The sequence below is a fragment of the Tauraco erythrolophus genome, chromosome W, assembly GCF_009769465.1.
Source record: "Tauraco erythrolophus isolate bTauEry1 chromosome W, bTauEry1.pri, whole genome shotgun sequence".
In the NCBI taxonomy this organism is placed as follows: domain Eukaryota; kingdom Metazoa; phylum Chordata; class Aves; order Musophagiformes; family Musophagidae; genus Tauraco; species Tauraco erythrolophus.
Window position 1 is genome coordinate 26,819,919 of NC_141497.1, and position 26,031 is coordinate 26,845,949.

The following is a 26,031-nucleotide window of genomic DNA, read 5'->3' on the forward strand; positions in this document are numbered from 1 at the left end:
TTCCAAAACCAGGGAGGTCACAGGCAGCAAAGCCCCTCTCCTGCCACCAGAACCCCCACCCCCTCCACATCAAACCATGACAATGGGACATCAAGAACATATGGTTTCAACATAGCTTGTTTGTTATCTGGGCCTACTACTAACAAGAATTGTGCACTCTGCTGTGGGATGTGTGTTCCACCTACTCCGATCACAGCTGCCAGGGCTTGTATCAGAGGCCAAGAGGACGGCCAGTCAGATTTTTTCACTATAGATACATCAGCTGTCCGAGAAGTTCTCTGGCTGCTGCGTGGGCTAAATGAGAAGCACCTGTGGCTTGTTAAAACAGGTGCTGTGAGTTACCCTGGGAAGCCAGAAGCCACGTGACCTGTGGCTGGTTAAAAGAGAGGGCAGCCCCTCGTCAAAGTTGGGTATTTTTGTTTTGGATATTGGAGAGGATAGAGCAGTGGCTGAAGCTCTTTTGTAATATCCTGAAGCCTTCTGACTGAGATATGTTGTGATAGCAATGACCCTTTGTTGCAATACGGTGCAATGAGGATACCTTCAGTTTGTGACATCTGGTGACCCTGATGTGATCCATTGGGACATGAACTGTCTGGACTGCAGGGTGAAGTGCGGTGTAGAAGCCCAGCATAGCTTGAGAGTGGTGAAGAAGCTCTGACTTCAACTAGTACCAGAAGGTATGTGTGCTCATGTGGGACTCAAGGGACAGAATTTGGATTGAAAAAATGGAACAGAGCTTTGTAAAGGAAAGCCAGACTTTTGCCACCCTGAAGTCTGTGATAATGGCTGCTGGAGCCAATGTAAGTGATGAGGATCTCTATAAATTATTGGATTGGGCATCAGAGCAGGAAGGCCTAGCGAATCTTGGCACAGCCTTTAGCCTTGAGCTCTGGAAAAAGCTGGGGGACAAGTTACTCCTGGAGGCTGTATTTGAACATAAGGGCCTAACCGATCTGCTGTGTACATGGGGGGCCCTGGATGATGTAATACAAAAAGGGGTGGCAGAAGAAAATGAACTATCAAACTATGAATCTGCGGGTGAAGGTTTTGAAGGAGATAACAAGCTATCCAAAAGAGATAGTGTGGACAGTGTATCTGTCCTATCTTCGCTGTGCTCAGGCATTGAGAAAGCTGTGGGGACTGTGCAGGGACTCTGCCCTTCCCTGCAGGAAGTGTTGGAGTGTCCCCCACCTTTTGTCCCAACAGCCCCCTCTTCCTCCATCTTGCCTACAGCTCCGCCACTCGAGCAAATATTCCTGGCAACTTCATATCCCGCAGTGTCTGGCTATCTAGCACAGGTGCAAACAGTGCAGCCAATTATGTTACGGCAGGTTATGACAATATTACAAGGGGTGTCCCAGCAACTGGCAGTAGTAATGCAAATATTGCAGCAGCCTATAACCCCTTCTGCAGTAAGAGAGGTTATGGGAGAGACCTCTAAAGTGAGTGACGGCTTAGCTGGGAAGTTATGGCCTGTGCCCAAGCCAAGGAAAAGGTCGCAGAAATCTGCCTGTTTAATAGAGCTGGACACCCTGAGAGCATATGTATCCCCCACAGCGCAGCTAAAAGCGGCAGAAAAATTTACTCCACCTATGGTTCAGCTGTGTAATCCAGTACATTTTTGGGATGAGGTTAGGATGAAGGCAGTGGAGGCTGGGGACTGGAACTTAACTGAAACACTGGGGACACTGATCAATAAAGAGCCATCTGTAATAGAAATGGGGGGAGGGCTGAGTGTATTCCCCGTGGAACTGGCCCTCCTGGGCTCTAACCAGCCCAATCAACATTTGGGCTGGTCATGGAAAGTAATACAAGATATGCAGAAGGCGGTGGCTCGTTATGGACCAAATTCCCCAGCAGTGGCACAATTGCTATGATTATTAAATTTAGAGATATTGGTGCCATATGATTTTCAACATTTAGCCCAAGTTATGTTCCAGCCAGTGCAACGCTCTGTCTTTATGAACATCTGGAGGCAGTTGGCTGATCATTGGGCACTGCAGAACATGCAGTTGCCCCAAGGCGACCCGTGCTATGCCATAGGTACAGATGTGTTAATGGGAACGGGTCAGGTATGTAGTAACCCGGCAGTTCAAGCGCAGTGGCATCCTCAGATTCTTGAGCAAGTTAAGCAAATAGGGATGCAGGCATTGACGTGCACGGCAGAAATGGCGGAGCCTAAGGCAAAGTACTCTACAATTAAACAAGGGGTCAGAGAATCTTTCTTGCAATTCGTGGAAAGGTTACAAGGGGCGATAGAAAAACAAGTACTGGACAGCAGATTATGGGCCCTGTTAACAAAACAGCTGGCAAAGGATAACACCAACCCTGATTGCCAGAGAATTATTGAAACATTGCCGGGGGACCCCTCTTTAGAAGAGATGGTTATTGCGTGTGCTAAAGTTGGGTCTATAGAACATAAAATGACTGCACTGGCCACTGCCCTAACTGCCTCACATATTAAGAAGAAGAGGTGTTATAAATGTGGAAAAATAGGTCACATTGCTAAACAATGCAGGTCAAAGGTTTATGCTAATGGCTGGGCCAAATCGGGGAAATAACAAAAGAAGAACAGAGAGACACCATGTGTCTTACAGTCCCAACAAACCCTTTGCGGGAGTATTGTGAGATCCGCAGACCAATCTGGTGGTAAATCACCAGGAAAAGCAGCCAGAACGGCTGGGATGGATGTATCCATCGCCACCAGAGCAATGGATATATCCACTGCTGACATGGTACAATCAAAAGTAAAGAAAGATTCCCCCATGGTTCCATTTCAAGGATGTTCACTGAACATGGAGTCAGAATGATAGAACCCCTAAGGTTATTGGGCCTTTCAAAACAAAAAAGGGGGAATTGTTGGAGAAGTTCTCTGGCTGCTGCGTGGGCTAAATGAGAAGCACCTGTGGCTTGTTAAAACAGGTGCTGTGAGTTACTGTGGGAAGTTGGAAGCCATGTGACCTGTGGCTGGTTAAAAGAGGGGGCAGTTCCCTCCTGGATATTGGAGAGGTTAGAGCAGTGGCTGAAGCTCTCTTTGAATATCCAAAAGCCTTCTGACTGAGATATGTCATGATAGCAATGACCCTTTATTGCGATACAGTGCGATGAGGATACCTTCAGTTTGTGACGATCAGCCCCTGTGTCAACTAGGCCAGAAAAAGCCTTCCCATTAATGATTACTGTTAAAAGTGGTTGTGCAGCTGTGACTTTCTGTGTCCAAAAAAAAAAAATAATTTTTGGTTGGTCTGTACTACCAAATGCTCCTATACCTCTATCTATGTTACATAATGGAGGTGATGTGGTGCTTCAAGGCATCAAAACCAATTGTGCTATTCTTTCTCCAGCTGGAATAGTGCATGGTGGTGAAGGAGTCTATGCCATAATTTTTTTTTTATACTCAGAATCAATTACCCCTGGGAGTACAAACAATCCTGATCTCATGGTGGATGGTCATCCCAGCAATAGTGCACATAATCCTTGTGGTATAGGACCAAAGACACCAGTAGGAATTAAACGCACTGACGTGTCAGTGATTACTGTTGATCAAAACATTTAGCTGCCAATATCTCTGCTTTATAGTGTTCCGAGTCCACATTCTGACACGCCTTTATTAAATCTGCAATTGTTTTTGCCCGATTTCTGATAGGATCAAGAGCTTGCCGGCAGTCTGCATTAGCATTTTCAATCGCTAACTGGAATAGTAAGACATCTGCAGCAGCCGGATTTTCCATTTGTCTCTGAACTGCCATTTGCAGCCGATCACGGAAGTGTTCATAAGGTTCTTGTGCTCCCTGCCGAATGGAAGCAAAGGAAACCTCCCCTGTCCCGAGATCAGGGACACGTCTTAATGCTCTCATAGCCAATTCCGTCAGGTGTTGGAAAGCCACTTGCTGTAACCCTGCCTGTGCCTGATCTTGACTGAGATGTGACATTTTATCCATCCCAAAATGTTTAGCTATGGGAGCTAGATTGTCTTTCCACCAATTTAAGAAATTTAACACCTATAACACTTTAGCTATTCTTTAATTGGGAGATTTCCCTATCATTCCCCCTTCTGGTTTTAAAAGCATATTTTTCAAGTACCATGTGTGCATTCTATGATTGCTTGCCCAGTAGGATTGTAAGGAATACCAGTAACATGCTCAATACCTTATGATGACAAAAATACATGTGTCCAATGAGAGGTGTATGCCAAAGCTCCTGTGAGCGTAAACCACGAGGATTAACACCATCCATTGGTGGCATGATCAACAGCTACTATACGATTGCCTTGCTCTTGTGTTAAGCCAAATTGCCACCTAATGGCATCAGTGTTCTGATGGTAGCAGTTGTGAGATTTGTGCCTCCATTAACGAGTTTGGTACAAGAGCTGCACTCGTGAGAGGGTCAGCTTGCCTGTTCCCTTCTGCTATAGGCCCTGGAAGCGTGGTGTGCGCTCGCAGGTGTACAATGAAATATGCATGTTTACGGTTTTACAGCACTGATATTAACTGTTGAAATTGCTGGAACAGAAGAGGATTAGTTATTTCCCTCAATACCGATTGAGATGATCCAAGTTAAGTGTTGGATGTGCTGTCTCTTGGTAAAATCTGTGCCGCGGGCGGCGGCGAAGCGGCCGCTCTCCAGGCGCGGCTGCGCCTGTGGTGAGGGGCGGAGGCGGCAGCAATGGCGGGGGGGGGGGCGTGTGTGCGCGCGCGCGCCTTCTCTCGCCTCAGCCGGCCCTGGGGCGGGGGAGTGGGGACAACGACCTGGCCGCCCCCCTTATTGTTGTTGTTGCCGCCGCGGCTCCGGCCACTCACGCTCCGTAACCGCCGCCGACCCCTCCCGCCGAGGAGGACCGTCAGCTGCAAAAGAACCGGCACAGTGGGGCACGCAGCGTGTCTCCGTCCCCTCCAGCCGCGGTTCGCTCCCGCACATGAGCGGCAGCGCCGAGGCAAAGGCGGCGGCAGCGGCGTTCGCGGGGCGCGGTGGGCGGCGCGGCTGGCGGGAGTGCTGATGTACCAACATCGTTGGAAGGGCGGGGGGGGAAATAAGTCTGGCTCTCGTTCGGGGCCCTGGATCAAAAGGATTCGATGATGACTCTTCCAGGCCGGCAGCTCCACACGGTTCCTCTGCCAGTGGGGCCGTGAGGGAGGCGGGGCCGGGGCTGCGGGGGGAAGCGGACGCCAACGCCCCCTTGCCCCCGCTCTCTCCCGCCGCGCCCTTCAACGTCTCGAACACAGCACGCCGGACTGTCGGCTGTCGCTGCGTGGCGGCATCCCCACGGGTGGCTGCGTCCCAAAGTTTAACGCCTTCAGTGTCCCAAGTCCCTGTCATATATATATTTGAAGTGTTTGTCTCCGGTACATGGGCTGACACCCAAGCCAGGAGTTGTATCAAGTCAGTGCTGTTGACAGTGCCGTTCTGTTTCTCTAGCACTTTTGTCAACACCTTAAATACAGACTTATGTTCTGTTGAAGCCGTGCTTCCCATCGTTCCCAGCTGCTTACCTCCTCCTGTTGAGGTAGTTGTTGCTTTTTTTTCCTCTTTCGGTTCCTATTTCTTCATGTCTCCCGATATGGGAGACTATCGTCCCTGGCTGCTCACCTGCGTCCTGCAGGGATCACTGGTCCGGACCCTCCAGCTCTTGTACTCCGCTGGCTAATTACATTCAGCCAGGCTCCTGCCACCAGTCGCTCTTCTTCCACGAGTTCAAAGACCTGTCAGTTGACTTGAATATCAGGTCCCTGTTCGGGCACCATTTGCGGCATCTGAAATGCATGGGCTCCGTAGATGTGATCCCAGAGACGTTTATTACAATTTACAAGCAGCTTTTATAGATCATTTTTCCAGCCACGATGTGTCCATGCGCCCTTTGCTTAGTTATAATTGGTTACAACCAGTAGTGCACGCGCCTGTTTTAGCTTTGCTACTGGCTATGCCTAAAAAAAGCATTATTTTCTATCTGCTAAGCTAAATGTCAGCTTCTCAAACTCCCTTTTCCTTTTTATCAGCATTCTTCCTCTTTATCAGTGTTTTCCAACTTTGTCAAGAACACAGGCTTAAATCATCAAGGTCAAACCCCAACTGTAACTGTGTGTATGATTCCACAACCAATCACCTCCTTATTTTCTGTGAAAAGTAAGGAAGTGGTTAAAAATTTTTACTTTCGCCTAGAGTTAATTAAGACTGCATAACAAGAACACTTACAGTTAAAATAAAAAAAATAAAAATATACCTAATCCCCAAAGCGGTGGAAAGTAGATAGTAAATCTTTGAGAGCGGTAAACTCCCTACCCAAGAGAAATAACTGATGGACTGAAGCCAGCTGGAGCTGGAGGAGGTGAGAAGGTCATACTGATGAAGACTCCTGACTTCATCCACACCAACCCCCAAGACAACCACCAGGACCAACTGCGCATGATTGGGGGGGGGGGGGGGGGGTAAGGCGGATCTATGTAAATACTAATTGTAGTATCTCCTCCCTGTCCCCAAAATCATAATGAATATGTAAAAATATTTATGAGTATGTGATGGATTATAGTATAAATCACCCACTGATGATTGTGTCGGCGTGCCTCTGGCTACGGTCACGCGCCCAGCGCTGTGATCTTAGCTCCACTTACTTTGTCCCTGAATAAACTACTGAAAATTATTTAAGTGGGCTTGTTTCTCACAACTGGGGGCTCATCCGGGATAATCGAAGCCTCACTGCCGTGTAGCAAGAGGGTCCCGAACGGAAGGCGCGCCCCACTGGATTTAGCGGTCTCTTCGGCTCCCTCCAGCACCATTGGAGGTTGACGGTAATGACCCCAGCAGGGGACTCGTGAACCAAAGAAGGGGCTCCCTGGGAATTACCGCGGCAGCCAATAATCCTTGTGCACAAGACCCGGATAAGAAAAAGGGACTGTAAGTATTATCTGGGTGGCTGGGATAGGGGGAGGACTGAAAGGTGTGTGAGTGAGACGCGGGCTGAGCCTGTGAAGCGAGTGTGGAGTCCTTCTAACCACAGTTCCGATCTCCCGCGAGGGAATCGGATGGTGAAGGGACGAAGTGAGTGAAAAGGCGTGAGTGAATCCCCCAGGAAAATGGGACGGGGGGTGAGTAAGCCTAGTCCCGGGAAGGGAGGGAGCCAGGAGATGCTATCAGACATTCCCCCAGACAGTCTGTTAGGGAGAATGCTGGCAAGTTGGTGCTTTAACCCATGCACCAAGGGGAAGGACAAGATAAAGATGGTTCACTACTGTATGTTTGAATGGACCAAGCAATCTATTAGACCAGACTCATTGTATTGGCCAAAATACGGGTCGTATGAGGGTTGGATTTGTCAGGCACTAAACCTCTATGTTAATTCTAAAGAACTGTTTAGTCAGGAAGAGAGTGAATATGCCTCGTGCTGGAGAGGTGAAATTTGGTCCGAGGAAGTCGGGATCTTTAAATTAAAGCCCGATGAACAGGATGGGGAAAAGAAGGAGGGGGATAAAGAGAAAAAGTGGGATCTTTTGGCCAACTTACCCCCCCCTACAATCCTGTGCATATGGCTGGGCCAGGAAACCCTGCGATACAACAGGGAGTAGCCCAGAATGAGGGTGGGGGGTTGTCCACCACCCCTTTGGGCCCTGTGACCTGGCAACGGCGAAAGGAAATGGATCAGTTAACTGTTGTAAGGAATGTAGATGAGGACCATAAAGAGGCAGGGATATTTCCCTTGTGGGAGGTACCTATGCCAGGGATTCCAGGAGGAATAGGGTTTGTGAATGCGCCACTCACCAGTGCGGAGGTGAGGGGATTTAAGAAAGAAATGAGGAAGTTGTTGGAGGATCCAGTGGGACTGTCAGAGCAGTTTGATCAATTTTTGGGGCCCAATATTTATACCTGGGATGAGATGCAATCGATTATGGGCATCCTGTTTTCCCCTGAAGAAAGGCAAATGATTAGAGTGGTGGGGATGCGGATTTGGGAAAGGGAAAACCAGCAGGGGCTGCCTGGGGACCAGAAGCTCCCCGTCGCTCCCCCACAGTGGAATCAAAATCAACAAGAGGGAAGGAGAAATATGAGTGATTATAGATCACTAATAATAAAAGGAGTAAAGGAAGTGGCCCTGAAGGGGCAAAATGTAAGTAAGGCATTTGATAGCCAACAGGGGAAAGAGGAGACCCCCACGGAATGGTTAGAGAGGCTGAGGCGTAATATCCAGCAATATTCAGGAATAGACCCCGCTAGTGATGCGGGACAAGAATTGCTTAAAATTAATTTTGTGACACACTCGTGGCCGGACATTAGGAAGAAATTAGAAAAACTGGAAGATTGACATGATAGAGGATTGAACGAACTCCTGAGGGAGGCGCAAAAGGTTTATGTTAGAAGGGATGAGGAAAAGGCTAAGACGAAAGCCAAAATTTTGGTGGCTATGCAGGAGATGGCTAGAAATAAGCCCAGAGCCCCTCAGAAATTTAACCCAAAACCAGAGGGTAACATAAGGCTAAGGGGTGGGGCACGTCCAAGAGAAGAGATGCCCAGAAAAAAAAAAATCATAAAGGGTTTTACTACTGTGGAAAGGAAGGACATTTCAAGAGGGAATGCCCCGAAAGGGCACGGGATCAGTTGGTGTTCAGGGAGACCCAACAAAGCGACCAAAATGATTGCTAGGGGTGTCAGGGGCTCTACATCCTGGGGGAAAAATCTAAAGAAGAGCCCTTGATAAATTTAAAACTAGGCCCCCAGGGGGAAAATTATGTATTTTTGGTGGACACAGGAGCAGAAAGGACATGCATAACCAAACTACCACAGGGGTGCAAAGAAGGAAGGAAAACAACTCGGGTCATAGGAGCCAGGGGGGAGGGGCTTTCCATCCCAGTGGTAGAAAAAGTCTTAGTTCAAGGGGAAGATCAGTATGTTATATGTGATCTACTGCTGGTGCCGGGAGTGGATTGTAATTTATTAGGTAGAGATTTACAGACCCTATTGGGAATAGGCGTGATGCCGGACAAAGGGAAAATGGTAGTGAAACTGTTTGAACTACAAGAGGAGGATGAAAAAGAGATACAACCTGAAGTTTGGGCCCAGGAAGGGAACTGGGGAAGGTTGGATATTCCTCCCATCAAGGTTACCGTAGAGGACGAATCACACCCCATAAGGGTAAAACAATATCACATATCGAGGGAAAGGAGAGAGGGGTTGAAACCAGTAATTGATACTCTATTAAAGGAAGGCACCTTGGAGCTTTGTATGTCTCCCCATAATGCCCCTATCCTCCCAGTAAAAAAGTCTGATGGGACCTACAGATTGGTCCAAGATCTCAGGGAAGTGAATAAGAGAACTCGAACGCTACCCAGTGGTACCGAACCCTTACACACTGTTAAGTAAGATTCCCCATGACCATGGTTGGTTTAGTGTAATAGATCTTAAAGATGCATTTTGGGCATGTCCCTTGGCAGAAGAAAGTCGGGACTTATTTGCCTTTGAATGGGAAGATCTAGAGACAGGTAGAAAACAACAATTAAGATGGACTAAATTACCCCAAGGATTTATGGAGTCCCCCAATCTGTTCGGACAAGCCTTGGAAGAATTACTGCAACGATTTCAGGCCCCTCCTGGGACACAAATCTTACAATATGTGGATGATCTCTTAGTATCAGGGTCAGAGGAGGAGGCAGTTAGGAAAACATCAATCGAGTTACTAAATTTCTTAGGGAATCAGGGTCTACAGGTGTCAAAGAAAAAACTGCAATTTGTTCAGAGGGAGGTCAAATACTTGGGGCACTTGATAAGTGAAGGAAGGCGAAAAATAAACCCTGATAGGATCGCTGGGATAGTCTCCTTACCACCACCTAAGACAAAAAGGGAAATACGGAAGCTGTTAGGACTTTTGGGCTATTGCAGGTTATGGATTGAAGGATATACGCAGGTTGTCAGATTTTTATATGAGAAACTGTTAGAAGAAGGACTGGTTTGCTGGACGGAGGGGGAGAAGGGGTGTCGCTTCCGTGCCGGGGACGGAGAGAAGAATGACACAGAATTCAGGTGCAGGAGAAAATGCCAACGCCAACAGCAGGAGCAGCAGCAGCAGCAGCAGCATCAGCCGTTTATTAATTACAAATCCGTATATATATATAATATGGTTCACAAGGATGGCCAAGGCAATTGGTCGCTTGACCATCCACCTCCCAGAGTGATTGGCTAAATGCTACAACACCCATTTCAAAACAACTTTCCCAGTGTGCCATAAACAAGACTGCATAACAAGCTACAGGTGCAAGATAAAGTCTTAATTTACAAAAACCTCAAACTGTTTCTCAGCTAGCCTGCATGGGAAAAAGAACTTTCACAGGACGCTGCAGTAGCTGGAAAATCTCTGCTTCTAGCCTTTTTGTATCCACAATTCCCCCTTTTTGTTTAAGACTAATTTAAAGTAGGCAGAGAGATTCTCCAGCAATGTCATAAGAGATACACATATAGCAAACCCAGTTATACGTCCAGTCATTAATTCTAAATAGCCTTAAGGGCTCTATATTCTGACTCCATAACATAGGAAACTTAAAGTTCAGTCTCTGCTTGTAGAAGGACCGGGCTGATGGTCGATGTCTTGGTTGTCATCAGGAGGATCATCAATCGAATGATCCGCATTCTGGCCGTCATTTGAAGGTTGCCTTGGAGGTTGTCTGTTCTGCTTCTGGTGCCGCAAGTCAGGGCGAACGCATCTTGCAGGTAGCCATCGTACCCCAGTATCTGTGGAAACGCAAGCATACCCACGACCCCAAGCAATAAGCTCACACGGGCCTTCCCACTTCTTAGTGAGTAGGTCCCGTACCCAGACTTTCGCTCGAGGCAGGTGCGTCTCGCCTGAAGACTGCAACGAAAGAAAATGATTCAGAATAACAGGATTATTTGAATTTGGTGGCACTGTAAGATGATTAATTGTATATAATGCTTTTTCTAGGCGACTCTGTGGGGTTTCTCCATGCATTCCCCCTTTTTGTTTATCTAAAACACGCTTCAAAGTGCCATGAGCGCGTTCAACAATGGCTTGGCCAGTAGGAGAATGCGGAATACCCAAGGTATGTGTCGTGGGTTAGGCTGAGTTCGGCAACCAAACCCACGCAGCTCTCCCAGTCCAGTAAAATGGAGAGGAGAGAAAAATGTAATAAAAGAGCTGAGGATCAAGACAGGAACAGAGGAGCACCCACCAACCACGGTCCCGGGCAAAAGAGGCTTTTTCTTAATGCAAAACTATTTATTAACAGCTACCTAGAAAGAGAAAAGCACACAAAAACGGTTACTTAAGAGAATAACGAGAAAACAAGGCCAGGTCTTAAAAACAACACCACTCCCCACCCCTTTGCCTCTTCTTCCCGGCTCTACCTCCTCCCCCCAGTGGCGCAGGGGGGCAGGGAATGGGGGAGTGCAGGTCAGTTCATTCCAAGTTGTTACTGCCGCTTCTCTTAAAGGAAAAGGAGTCCTTACACCATTGTCCCTTGCTCCAGTGGATCCCCTACTCACGGCGAAAGCGTGAATCCTACCCGCTGGGGGGCAAATCCTTACCCCATCGGATTTGCCCCAAGTGCGGGCTTTACCAGTCCTGGGCTTTTAAGGAGCTGTAGTCACTCGCTCTGACGTGGGTCATCAACAAACTTTAAATGTGCTCCGGCGTGGGTCGTCATACCGACCTTAAATGCGTCTCTGTACAGACTTTAAATGCATAAATGCGTAAATGTGAAATGCGTAAATGTGTCTCTACCTGTGCCCATGATTCACAATAGTCTCAGGCTTAGGCATCTCTTCCCGACGTGGGTCATCCACTGGTTGCGAGTGGGTCTCTGCTTGCTCCACCGAGGACTGTTAGAAAGGGGCCGCTCGCAAGGGGGACTCAGCCACGGCACACGTTGTTCCGTTCCATCTTCACTGACCTCTTATCTGTGTGGCCGTTTCTCTTAGATTTCAGTCCTGTCTGGGTGAACTCGGCCCAGTGGGCGCCCCGGCAGCGGGGCTCTCCCCGAGTTCCCCAAGCGGCTCCGCCGCCGCCATACTCGACGGAGCGGGCCTGGCCTGGCCCGGCCCAGGCCGCCGGCCCGGTCGGGAGCGGGGGCCGTGCCCCCCTCTCGTCTCCTTGCTCCTGGGCACCGGCACACCTTTCCAGTTTCTTTGTCCGATGTAAATAGGGCAATTCGCAGAGGCGCCGATTGGCTCAAGCCCCGAGGGGGATGGGAGTCCGGTCTGATGGGCAGCTTCTGCCACCCGGACCTCCCCCCCACTTCAAACCATAACAGTATGATCTACACCCCATAGGTGTAAAAACTGCCACGTCTTCTGTGAGACATAGGCCGGGCCATTATCGGTTTTCACAGAAAAAGGCACGCCCAAGACTGCAAAGGCGAGTTTCCAATGGTCAATGACATCGCGACCTTTCTCCCCAGTATGAGCAGACGCCCACATAGCTGAGGAGAAAGTGTCAATAGACACGTGCACATACTTAAATCTACCAAATTCAGGAATATGCGTTACATCCGTCTGCCAAAGCTGCAGGGCCTTTAGACCCCTGGGGTTTACCCCCGATGGCAGAGGTGCAGCAAGTCCGTGGCAGTCAGCACAAGCGCTGACAATGTCCCGAGCCTCAGTGGGCGTTAAGTGGAACTGCTTCTGCAGGGTATGCACACTTTGATGGAAAAAACTATGCGATGCCTTGGCTTGTGCAATTTTGTCAGGCTGAGGCGCTACCCACGCAGGGTTAGCTAGCATGTCAGCCCTGGCATTGCCTTCTGTTATAAAACCTGGCAAGTTGGTGTGACTATGGATATGCAGAATGTAATACGGATGAACTCGAGCTTGAATTGCACACCACAAAGTTTTCAATAGTGAAAACAGAGCTGCATTATTCACTTCCTTCAAAAGTGAACAATCTAAGCGTTGGATTATGTCTGCTACGTAGGCAGAATCAGTGACCAAATTCAAAGGTACCTGAGACGGTGGGTCCTTGCACTGGCACCCGACTATTTTTTGGCCGCAAGGTAAAACTTGTCGATTTTGCCAATTGCAGTAATTTATGGCTGGGCAGATGATAAGCAATCTGTCCCGAAAAGTTTTGCAGCGCACTTTGCAGAGGAGCACCGTTAGTAAGGCTCCACTCAAAGTGTTCCTGCTGTACTGGAAGAACAATTGTTCCAGGATCCGCTGCCATTAATTGCAAACACCGTTGGCGGCATTTGATTGTCAGACAAGCGATCAATTCAAACAATGTGGATGCTGTCTTTTTTGGCTGATGTGGCAAAAAGACCCCTTCCAGAATATGCAAAGTGTCGGGCCACTGTTTGTTCCATTGGCCAATGATACCTGTAGAATGATAATCTGGAGTGGTAATAAAAACAGTAATATCAATGGAGGGATCTATTCGGTAAACCTGATGGGCAGAAATGGCCTGTTGAACCTCCTCTAGTGCCCGTCGCGCTTCAGGAGTCAATTTTCGAGGTGAATTCAACTCGGGGTCCCCCTTTAAAATATTAAAGAGCGGCGCAAGATAGGGACGTAACCAATTGATGATGCCCAACAGTTTCTGAGCATCATTCAAGGTCTTAATAGAACTCGAGAATTGCACCTCTTGGTGTTGTATAGTTTGGTCCAGAATTTTGACTCCTAAATATTTCCAAGGAGGATGCTTTTGAACTTTCTCCGGAGCCACCTGCAATCCATAAGAATGCAGAGCAGCGAGCAGCCGAGGCTGTATCCTCAGCAGCTCGTCCTGGGTGGATGCTGCCACCAGGATATCATCCATGTAATGGTAGCAGTATGCCTCAGGAAACTGCTCGCGGACTCCGGACAAAGCTTGAGCGACATACCATTGGCAGATAGTTGGGCTGTTCTTCATGCCCTGAGGTAGAACCTTCCATTGATATCTCTTCGCAGGTTCGGCATTGTTAACTGCAGGCACAGTAAAAGCAAATTTTGGCTTGTCATCAGGATGTAAAGGAATAGTGAAAAAGCAATCCTTCAAATCAATGATCAGGATTTCCCACCCTGCTGGAATCATGGTGGGTGAGGGCATATCAGGCTGCAATGCCCCCATATTTTCCATCACTGCATTGATTTTTCGGAGATCCTGCAACAATCTCCATTTTCCTGATTTTTTCTTAATTACAAAAACAGGCGTATTCCAGGGACTGGTAGAAGGTTCAAGGTGTCCCTGGTGTAATTGTTCCTTAACTAGGTGATGAAGGGCGACTAGTTTCTCTTTTGGTAGGGGCCACTGGGGTTGCCAGATGGATTTGCTTACTAGCCACCGCAAAGGCAGCGTAGGATACTCTGCGCCCTTCAGCACAGTGGCCCCCATCAAAAATTTGTCCCAATCCGTACCCTCCAAGCTGCCAATACATCCCGCCCCCAGAGGTTAAGTGGATCTGCAGTGACATAGGGCCGAACTGTAGCTGTTTGCCCCTCTGCATTTTTCACCACCACAGGTCATTCGCTTAAATAGCTCTGTGTGGTTCCCCCCAACCCTGCAATGGCTGACCCCACAGGGGCTAAAGGCCACCTAGGAGGCCACGCAGAGAAGGAGATGATTGTCACATCAGCGGCCATGTCGATCAAACCTCGGAGCTGAATCTTGGACGGCTGGGCATTTGGCAGGATTAGGGTACACGTCATCTGCGGCTTTTGGCTAGAGATGTCTGTGGTCCAGAAGACCTGCGGAAGTCCCGTAGATCCAAAGCCACCATCTCCATGACTTCGTTGTTCTGTCCTGGGAACACACGACTTGAAAGGCACAAGTTGAGCAATTTGAGTCTTTTCAGGAATAGTGACAGGGGGGTGGGTGTGGAAACCATAGCACAAATCTGGCCTGTAAAGTTAGCATCAATAACTCCTGGGTGTACAAAGATCCCTTGAGAGGTGACACTAGATCTTCCCACCAGCAATGCACTCAGTCCCTGTCCTAGGGGCCCGAATGCATTCAAGGGAACCTTATAAACATGACAGGATTCTAAGATGACTGTTGCTGCGGTGTGCACATCCACTCCGATTGATCCCTGGGTGCTGGCTCTAAGCTGGCTGAGTAGGCCTGTGTTGGTGCCATGCCCTGGGGAAGTATTTGTGTCTGAGCGCACATCCCCTTTGCGCTCCTGGTCGAGTTTCCCGAGCGTGTCAAGGGTCAACCATTGGCATGGTACATAGATTGACAGTATTTTGCAAAATGACCTGGCCTATCGCATCTCTCGCAGTGAGCAGCTTCCCTGTTCTCCTTCTTCTTCTTCTTTTGTCTAATCTGTTTCTGCTTGCTCTCAACCTTAGGTTGCCTTTTTAGTCCATGATCAGAATTTAATTGAATAGGCTGCAGAACTGCAGCCAGAGCAGACTTAGGATTCTCAGATCCCACTTTGGAACAGTCTTCAACCATGTCTGTTAGTGTGGGTTCCCCTGGTAAAGCATCTATGATCTTTCTACACTCATCATTGGCATTATCTCTTGCTAGTTGTCTGCACAACAGCTGCCGCAAGGTCTCATCTTCGACCTGCTTCTCGAGGGCGGCAGCAATCTTTTCCACGAAAGATAAAAAATGCTCTTTCTGCCCCTGAGTTATTTTCACATATCGTGTTTTAGGAGCAGCCATGTCCATGCCTTTTAATAGGGCTCCCATGCCAATCTTCTGAGCCTGCTCAAGGACCTGAGGATGCCAGGTGGCTTGAAGATCAGGATCAGAAAAGGCATTAGCTCCCATAAGAGCATCTGCTGGAACTCCATGTCTAGGATCAGCTGGAGGCAGTTGCATATTCCCAGCCACAGCTTTCTCAGCCATCCTTCTCCAATTGGCCTCAAAAACTGAATATTGTACAGGTTGAAATAATACCTGACCTAAATGCTTAATATCAGATGGAGAGAGCAGGTCAGTATTCAGCACTCTAATAATCTGCATGACTTCAGGAGACCCTAGCCCATATTGTGCCACTTTGGATTGCAAATCTTGGACCACTTTCCAAGCGATAACTTCATGTTGGTCAGACTGACCTGAGTTAGGAAGAGCTTTCTGTACAGGAAAGGCTTGGATGATACCCTCTGTGGGTTCACTACCACCTTGATCTACCTGCACAGCACCTTGAGGCACTATAATAACTCGCTCAGGTCCCTTTTTATCTTTAGGCATCCCGACTTTCTCTATTAAATCCCAGTCCCTAACCTCCAGAGCCCGCCTCTTGACCGATTCCCAAAACCACTTTGAATTTTTTGGACGCACAGTCACACTACATTCGGGAAGCGTCCATGGACGGTTGTAGGTCAGCTGTGTTACTGGTTGCCGATGTCTGACCACCGCCACAGTTCCCCGCAGTGTAGTAAGCGAGTCTGCAGTAACACTGCTTGCATCATCAGGCCTCACGGATGAGGAAGGCTGGCAGGGCACAGGTGCCGGGCCAGCAGGCGGTGTAGCGGCGGAGGCTGTGGACGGTTGCGGAGCTACGCACGGCAATGCAGCTTGGGGGGCTGCGGCTTGCGGCGGCATCACTGTCCGTGCAGGCGGCGCCGCCGCCGGGGCTGCTGTCGGGAGGGGTGCCGGCGCCTCATTCGGCGCCGCCGTCGGGGGGGGCTGCCGGCGCCGCGCTCGGCGCCGCGTCCGGGGCCGCCGTCGGGGGGGCTGCCGGCGCCGCCCTCGGTGCCTGTCGCACCGCCTCCGTCAGCACCACTAGTTGCTGTAGTATTTCCCGCAAAAGCGCCGTACGCTGGTGTGCCGAGAAATCCGCCGCCGGTGTCTGCGCCATTTGCGCCGGGAAATGCGCGGATGCTGGCGCGGGACACAAAGGCGCCGGAGCCGACGCCGCCGTGATATCTCCTGCCCCTCCCGGTTGCGGTAGAACCCCGGCTGCCGTGCCTGGCTGCGGCAATGGCAGAGCCGTAGGAAGGGCATGTGAAATATGTTCATTTGATTCGTGTCAATATGGGACAATAGATGGATAGGTGGCAAGGAGTAAAGTGTGCTTATTCAAGATAAATGATTGTCTTAGTTTAAGATCTCTGTGAAATGCAAAAACGTAAACCTGCGAAATGCCTCATGATGCTACTAACCAGGAGCCCCAATTGTGAAATGGGTTCACCTGATACATGGCAATATAAAACAATGTCAGGGCCGCACAGTGAAATATGACCTTCTCTGTATAGGTAACCTTTAACCATTCTGTTCGTTCTTGTATGTGATAAATGAGTGAGTCCCAAACAGAACTCCAATTAAAGTTTACAATTTATTAGGCGAATAAAAGCAAGCAAACAGCGCTGGGTGCGCCGGGAGTCTCCGCTCCACCAAGACGCACACCTGCCGTGGCAGTTTTCTTGTATTTATACAGACACGCTCATAGCCCCCCCCAGAAAGGTCAGTCTCTCCCAGGAAATCATTTCCATAGTCCCCGCCTCAGGATCCGCCTCAGGCTCCTCCTCGACACGCCTCCTGGTGGTCGTGGGCAGGGGTCTTCAGGATGAAGGCCGGAGGTCTTCCTCACGTGGGCAGGGGTCTTCAGGATGAAGGCCGTAGGTCTTCCTCACTGTGCACTTTTCACCTCTTTCCTAAAATTCCCGATTTGGCTGCGTTTGCAGAGCCAAACCGGTTCCAGCCTGGTCTGTCCTTGAGTGGACATCTGGTTGTCTCCTACCTATCACTGTCTGAAGACAAATGTTAGTTCTTGTTAGTCCTTATCTTGCCCGCATGGGCTAGTTTTTGTCCTCCCTACAGATGTGTGGGTCATGAGTTACAACTTTGCTGGCATTTGTCTTATCTCTCTCACCAACCTCCTCCCTGGGCAGCCAGCAGGGACTGGGACTTCACACTTTAATCAAGGCAAGCAATAATTCATACAGTAGTTAATGTATCAGTTAGTATTTAAACAATAACTTGTTAGTATTTAATATTTAAACAATAACTAATATATACCCTCTTATATGATTTTGTCTATTTCTATATTCCCTCTGTCAGCCCCCCCTTTTTATTAAATCAAGTAAATTCTTTTACTTGAATAAGTTTTCTGATTGATATAACACTTTGTGCACTGAAAATACACACACCAAACCCATATGTACAGCAGTGTCAGTAGCAATATTAAAGCAGCTGTAGCTATTAACAGTATTATCACAGGATATTTTAAATGGCTGAAAAATCCTGAAGCTGAAGGTGACCATCTGAAGAGAGCTTCCCAGCGTCTATGCTCTCCATCCTTTTCTACTTTTCACCATTTCCTTTTATCTCGTTTTGCATCACAATGAACTGTCACCAGAGCTCTTTGCTCTGCAGTGCCAGAGCATCCTGTGTATCGGCAGCATCATGAGGAATTTCGCAGGTTTATGTTTTTGCATTTCACAGAGATCTTAAACTAAGATAATCACTTCTCTTGAATAGGCACACCCCGCTCCTTACCACCATATTGACACGAATCAAATGAACATATTTCACATTGTATAACCGTAGTCCTAGAGAAAGCAGAATGGTATGGATATAGTTCTCGCTTCTTGCAAAAGCCACCTAACGTTTTGGTTTTTTTTTTCTCTTCTTCTTTTGCTTTACTGCCAGTTGCAAGGTGTTAGACAAGAGGGGCCTGGGGGCCTGTACGCGCTTAATCTCTAATCTCGCTTAACCACTTTTAAGTCATGTATCTGTAAGTTGCATAACCCTTGTGTAAGATAAGCAGGAGCCAAGATGGAGAACAAAAGACGGTCCTGATGACTTTGAAGAGCAGAGTCATGATGACTTCACTAGTTTTCTGGGGAGGTGAAAAAGTCATCACGAGGAAGACATACAGCCTTCATCCCTGAGACCCCCTACTCACGACCACCAGGAGACACTGCGCACGCGCAACTGGGAGGGTTAGGGGTGGAGGCTATGGAGATGACTTCTCTGAGCTCATTGTAATAAGACCACCTTTTTCTCGGAAATAATTGAGAATATGTATTAGTAAAAGGAATATAAACCAGAAATAAGAACTACATGGTGTGCGTCTTGGTGGAGCGGAGACTCCCGGCGCACCCAGCGCTGTTTGCTTGCTTTTATTCGCCTAATAAATTGTAAACTTTAATTGGAGTTCTGTTTGGGACTCACTCATTTATCACAGACAGATCTCGCTGTAGTAACTGAAATAGCCGGCTGTACGGGCGGCCGTAGCGCGGAGGAGGAGGGGGGGGCCGCTCCAACGCTTTGCTTTGACTGGTTAGTTTTGCTAACTGTTCCACTGGTGAGGGGTACTCAGGCGGAACATAATCCCGCGGGGAGGGATAGGACCTCCGCGCAGTCCCCGCGAGTCTCTCAGTGCCCGAGGGCAGCGGAGACGCGGCAGGTACGCTGCCTGTGCTGTCCGGGGTCAGTGATCCCTCAAATAACTCATCGTCCCCTTCAGAGCCTTCACCCGCAGATTCGTCAGAGCCCGGTAATTCTTTTCCTTCTCTTCCTGCTGTCCACTTCCGCATTATACCGTATAGGGACCACCACGTACGTAGCAGGTCAAGTACGCTCTTATCTCCAAACACGGTCTCATGAAATAACTTATCCCCTAACAGTTCCCAAGCTTCTGGGTTAAGGGCAGTGTTTGGATCAGCTACAAACTCATGTTCTGCTGCCCAATTTAGCAATTCACAGAGAGCTTCATCACTTATGTCAGCTCCCGCGATCGTTATCACATTTTTGAAGGCAGAAAATATCGTGCTTTCTTTCACGGAGCTTTGCCCCATCTTCTCAGTCTAGAGATTTGTCCCCGGAGCCTCGGGGGAAGCACGTACCTTCTAAATTCAGTTGCGGTTGTATCACGTCGGGGTCACCAAATGTCGCCGTCGTGCCGGGGACGGAGAGAAGAACGACACAGAATTCAGGTGCAGGAGAAAATGCCAACGCCAACAGCAGGAGCAGCAGCAGCAGCAGCAGTATCAGCAGCGGCAGCAGCAGCATCAGCCGTTTATTAATTACAAATTCGTATATATATATAATATGGTTCACAAGGATGGCCAAGGCAATTGGTCACTTGACCATCCACCTCCCAGAGTGATTGGCTAAATGCTACAACACCCATTTCAAAACAACTTTCCCAGTGTGCCATAAACAAGATTGCATAACAAGCTACAGGTGCAAGATAAAGTCTTAGTTTACAAAAACCTCAAACTGTTTCTCAGCTAGCCTGCATGGGAAAAAGAACTTTCACAGGACGCTGCAGTAGCTGGAAAATCTCTGCTTCTAGCCTTTTTGTATCCACAAAGGGGCAGTTAGAGGAACCGAAAAATAAGTTAATTACAGCTCCAGTATTAGAACTTCCAGCTTTAAGAAAGCCGTTTTATTTATTTGTTAACGCAGAAAATGGGGTAGCCCATGGAGTGCTAGCCCAGGATTGGGGAGGACAAAAGAAACCAGTGGCCTATTTGTCTAAACTACTACATCCTGTGAGCCGAGGGTGGCCGATGTATACAGGCAGTAGCAGTCACTGCAATTCTGGTGGAGGAAAGTAGAAAATTAACATTTGGAGGATCTATTGCTGTACATACCCCACACTCGGTGAGGAGTATATTAAGTCAGAAAGCTGGGAGATGGTTAACGGACTCCGGAACAATGAAATATGAGACGATCCTGATGGATCAGACAGACCTCAGTTTGGTGATGAATAAAAATATTAACCCCTTGCAGTTTCTATATGGAGAAGAAATCCGGAAACCAGAACATGATTGTCTAGACTTTATTAGTTATCAGACTAAGGTAAGAGAAGATCTGTTAGATGAACCTTTGCCTTATGGGGAAAAACTATTCATCGATGGGTCATCTGGATGTATAGAAGGGAAAAGGGTGTCAGGGTATGCAATAATAGATGGACAAAAATTGAGTAGTCTAGAAAGAGGGAAGTTACCTGCAGGGTGGTCAGCACAGTTTTGTGAACTATACGCACTGAAGAAGGCACTAATGCGGAGAAGGGATTTGGAGAAGTACTGAGACGACTCAATATGAGTTAGCTGCAGGAAGTCTCCTTTATTGCGCAGTTCTTATTGCTTATATAGACAGTATTTGCCAATAATCCTGAGACCACCCCTTTTCCACACCATTATTGGATGATACATACGCTTGTCATATTTAACAGCTTATTTCAAACAGACACCCGCCTAGCGAAGCTCTGCTCTAAGCAAACACTACTCCCTTATCATACTGCATAGTTTTCTTATCCTTAACTTCAAGGGCATTCTGCCCTTGAGGCCTAACTTTAGAGCTCCAGTCTCTATTTACACAGGATTTTCTTCGTGCAGTCTCTTCAAGGATCTGCACTCCGACAATTCCCCCTTTCTTTTCTTGCACGAAGAAAACCCTGCGCACGAGACCGTCAACCCCAGTTACTAGCATGTTGTTTTGGTACAGCCTTGCAAAAGCAGTTTCTAGCATACTACTTCCCTTTCTGAGGGCTTTACTATTTCCGCTATATCCAAGATTCCACTGAGCAGGAGGGTGTCAGTCGGCAGGGTCATCGCGGAGAAGGGAGGCAGGCACGGCACCTTCAGGGCGTCCCCTGTTTATCCACACAGTGTGCTCTGCAGCCTCCTTCCGCCCCGCTCTGAGCCATCCCTTTTACACCCTCAACAGAGTCTACGAAAAAGGTACTGACACGGCGTTGCTGCACGCGTGGCCAGTGCGTGCAACAAGGCCGCCAGGTATGTGCTCTGCTGGCCAACAGCGGATTTTTTAAGTTGTAACATATTTCTCCTAGCTTCCTTTTTCAAAGTTACGTGCTCACAACTAAGTCTAGTTTGTAATTCTTTGTCATTAATTCGGTACCAGTTAATGCTTCTCCTTCCAGTAGCTCACTTCTGATTGGAAAAAACACACAAAGCATATATACAAGCAATATATACAAACAACTTTCACACACGTAATATACTAAATCATAAGAAACATAAAGACAGTTTACATATCAATATACAATCCTCTACCACAATTCTCCCCGAATGCTCTCCAAGCCATTGCAACTGTTTGTGGATGGACTCACTATGGTCACTTAGATTAAAACAACACATGCCTTCAAATTCTTCACAGCCGTGTCCTTAAGCCAGAAGCAAAAATCAATAGCCGCACGATTTTATAAAATAGCGTGCCTAAGGCTATTTTGGTCTAGTAGTAGCCGTTCCAAAATTTGAGCGGTGACACCTGCTTGTCCTTCTGACCAGCAGGCCAAATCCTCAATTTGCTTCAACGCCTGGGCTGCCGCCACTCCAGGCGCAACCATAGATGCAGAGACTCGCACTGCCACAGACCACAGCCGCACCCCATCGCCGCAGCCAGACGCAGGACCTGCACCTGCCCCTGCTCGGCACAATCGGCGCGGCACATTCAGCCATCGCCTACAACTAGGGCCAACACTGCCAGCCGGCCAAGACAGCAAGGCCCTCCACAAGCACTCCCCGGGATATCCCGCTAAGCGCGGTCACCGCAAATCAGAAAAACACTGGGGGTAACTCCTTGGCAACATCGCTATTCCACAACAGCAAAATTTGCTGGCCTCGATCAAATGACGACCAGGCACCATAAGTGCTGAGGCTAATTTTCTGATTAGACTGTAATCCAATTTTTCCCAGGCTTGATCCGCAATATCCGTCTACCCTAAACACAAAACTTTTGTATTGATCATTAGTTGGGGACACGTCTGTCCAGCTGCCATCTTTGAAGACGTTATAGGGAAAATGCCATGCCAAGATTTGAGCAGCTTGGCTTTGGAGGCTTGCTATGCTGGCGTACTTGTCGCTAAAAACAACACATGTTTGTGTAACGTGATTGTTGCTGGCACCACCTACAAATTTTGATCCTAATAAATTTAACTCTTGTGGGGAAATATACGGAAGACTGCCCCTTTTTTTTTTTTTTTTTTTTTTTTTAGCATTTGTTTTAATGTTAAATGAATTCATTCAATAACCGCTTGTCCCATAGGTGAATGAGGGATACTGGTAGTGTGAGTCACTCCCCAATCCTGTAAAAAGGCACCATACTGGATCGCTGTCTGTCCCAATTTTCTTTGGTACTCCCATGGTTTTCTTCAGTGTGAGCAGTAGCAACAACAAAGGCAGAAATCATCTCAACAGTTACATGCACATATTTAGATCGATTAAACAATTGACTATAAGTAATATCAGTTTGCCATAATTCATTGGCACATAAACCTGTTGGATTTACTCCTGCTGGAGTATTTGAAGGCACAATATGTTGACGATCAGGGCAGGCACGTACAGTCTGCTGAGCTTGATCTGCTGTCTGACCTGACAGAGAGCATCATCTACCACCAATTGACAAACTGTAGGACTATTCATCATTCCTTGAAGCAGTACAATCCAATGATATTGTTGCGTGGGTCGTTCATTGTTAAGCACTGGAACTGAAAAGGCAAATCTAGGACAATCGTTAGGGTGTAAATAAATAAAAAAAAGTAAAAAGGTGAAATAACCCAATCTTTTAAATCAATCACCATCAAATGCTAACATTCTGGAATCATAGTAGGACTTGGTACACCCGGTTGTAATGCACCCATTGGTGAAATGATTGCATTAATAGCTCTTAAATCTTTTAACATAAATCTCCCTTTTCTGATTTCTTTGGGATAACAAATATTGGAGTATTCTATAGGCTAGTGGAGGGAATTATATGTCCTAATTTGAGCTGTTCGTCGACTAATTTTTGAGCTCACTCCAGCCGCTCGCCTTTTAATGGCCACTGATCGACCCAGACCGGCTTGCCAGTCAACCAGTCCAGCTTGAGTCGGGGCTGGACATCAGTGACGTGTGCTAAAAATTTGAGGTTAGCCTCACATTCCAGTGATTCAACAAATCCCGACCTCATAATGTACATGGGACATCAAAAACATATGGTTTCAAAATAGCTTGTTTGTTACCTGGGCCTACTACTAACAAGGTCTGTGCACTCTGCTGAGGGATCTGTGTTCCACCTACTCTGATCACAGCTGCCAGGGCTTGTATCAGAGGCCGAGAAGGCAGCCAGTCAGGATTTTTCACTATAGATACATCAGCCCCTGTGTCAACTAGGCCAGAAAAGCCTTCCCATTAATGATTACTGTTAAAGGAGGCTGTGCAGCTGTGACTGTCTGTGTCCAAAATTCTTTGTGATAGCAGAGTGACCTTTATTGTTGTTATACAGGCAGCTTTTATAGATTATTACTCTAGCCACGATGTGTCCACGCGGCCCTCACCCAACTGTGATTGATTACAAACAATAGTGCACGCACCTATTTTAACTTTACTATTGGCTATGCCTAAAAAGGAGCTATTTTTTACTTGCTAAACTAAACATCATTTTCTCACACACTCTATATCAACTTCCCAAACTCCCATGTCAGCTTCTCACACTCCCTGCACCAGCTGTTCACACTCCCTTTTCTTTCTCATCCTCTTTATCGGTGTTTTCCAACTTCAGAAAAGAGCACAGGCTTAAATCATGAAGGTCAAACCCCAACTGTAACTGTGTGTATGATGCCACAATTCCCCCTTTTTTGTTTTTCTGTGACCATTACTTGATGAACCGTACTCTGTACCGTTCACTGGGAGCGTGACAATAGGCAGGGGGTGATTATTACTATGCATAAAAGAACTACTAGCAATATAATGTCTGCTTTACTAAAGATTTTAACCATCCTGTCAATTAAGAGCATTGATAAAGCAGAAGCTGTAGCATTAGTTTGTTTTGCAAGCCAACAACCCAACTTACTCAGTATAGTTAACGCCTGTGCCACTCCAACTCCTGGTGCAAATATTGAAGCTGCAATGATTTTAGCTGGTTCCCAAAATTCTGCTCTGGAATCGCACTAGCTATCATAAGCATGCACGCTGCACCTATTCCGGGTGCATCTATGACTTAAGTTCATGGTGGTGTTAGGGAAATACATTCTTAAAATCCCTATAGTACATGGATCTCCCCTTATATGCGAAGGAATACCCTGCTAAGCTCTATTATAGCCCTGCAGAAGCAGTTACTAGCATTTTGGTGTTTTGTTTTGGTTTTTGTTTGGCCTTTTTTTTCCTCAGAATCAATTACCCTTAGGAGTACAAACAATCCTAATTTTGTGGTGGATGATCGTCCCAGCAATAGTGCACATAATCCTTGTGATATAAGATCAAAGACACCAGTAGGAATTAAATGCACCAATGTGTCAGTGATTACTGTTGACCAAAACATTTAGCTGCCAATATCTCTGCTTTATAGTGTTCCGAGCCCACATTGTGACACGCCTTTACTAAATCTGCAATCGTTTTTTGCCCGATTTCTGATAAGATCAAGAGCTCGTTGGCAGTCTGTGTTAGCATTTTCAATGGCTAACTGGAATACCAACACATCTGCAGTAGCCAGATTTTCTGTTTATCTCTGAGCCGCCATTTGTAGCTGATCAAAGAAATGCTCATAAGGTTCCTGTGCTCCCTGACGAATGGAAGCAAAGGAAGCCTCCCCTGTCCCAAAAATCAGGGACATGTCTTAATGCTCTCTTAGCCAATTCAGCCAGTTGTTGGAAAGCCACTTGCTGTAACCCTGCCTGTGCCTGATTTTGACATGTGTGACATTTTTTTCATCCCAAAATGTTTAGCTCTCGATTTAAGAAATTTAACACCTATAACACTTTAGCTATTGTTTCATTGGGAGATTTCCCCATCATTCCCCCTTCTTGTTTTAAAAGCATATTCTCCAAAGTACCATGTGAGTGTTCTATGATCGGTTGCCCAGTAGGATTGTACGGAATACCAGTAACATGCTCAATACCTTATGATGACAAAAATACATGTCTGATAAGAAGTGTATGCCAAAGTTCCTGCGAGCGTAAACCACGAGGATTAACACCATTCATTGGTGGCATAATCATGTATTAACAGCTAGTACACAATTGTACGATTGAGCGGGCTTGCTCTCTTGTTATACCAAATTGTCACCTAATAGCATTAGCATTCTGATGGTAGAAGTCATGCAAGATGCTTGCCTGCATGAGCGAGTTTGATACCAGAGCTGCACTCCTGAGAGGCTCAGCTCGCCTGTTCCCTTCTGCTATAGGCCCTGGAAGCGCGGTGTGCGCTCGCAGATGTACAATG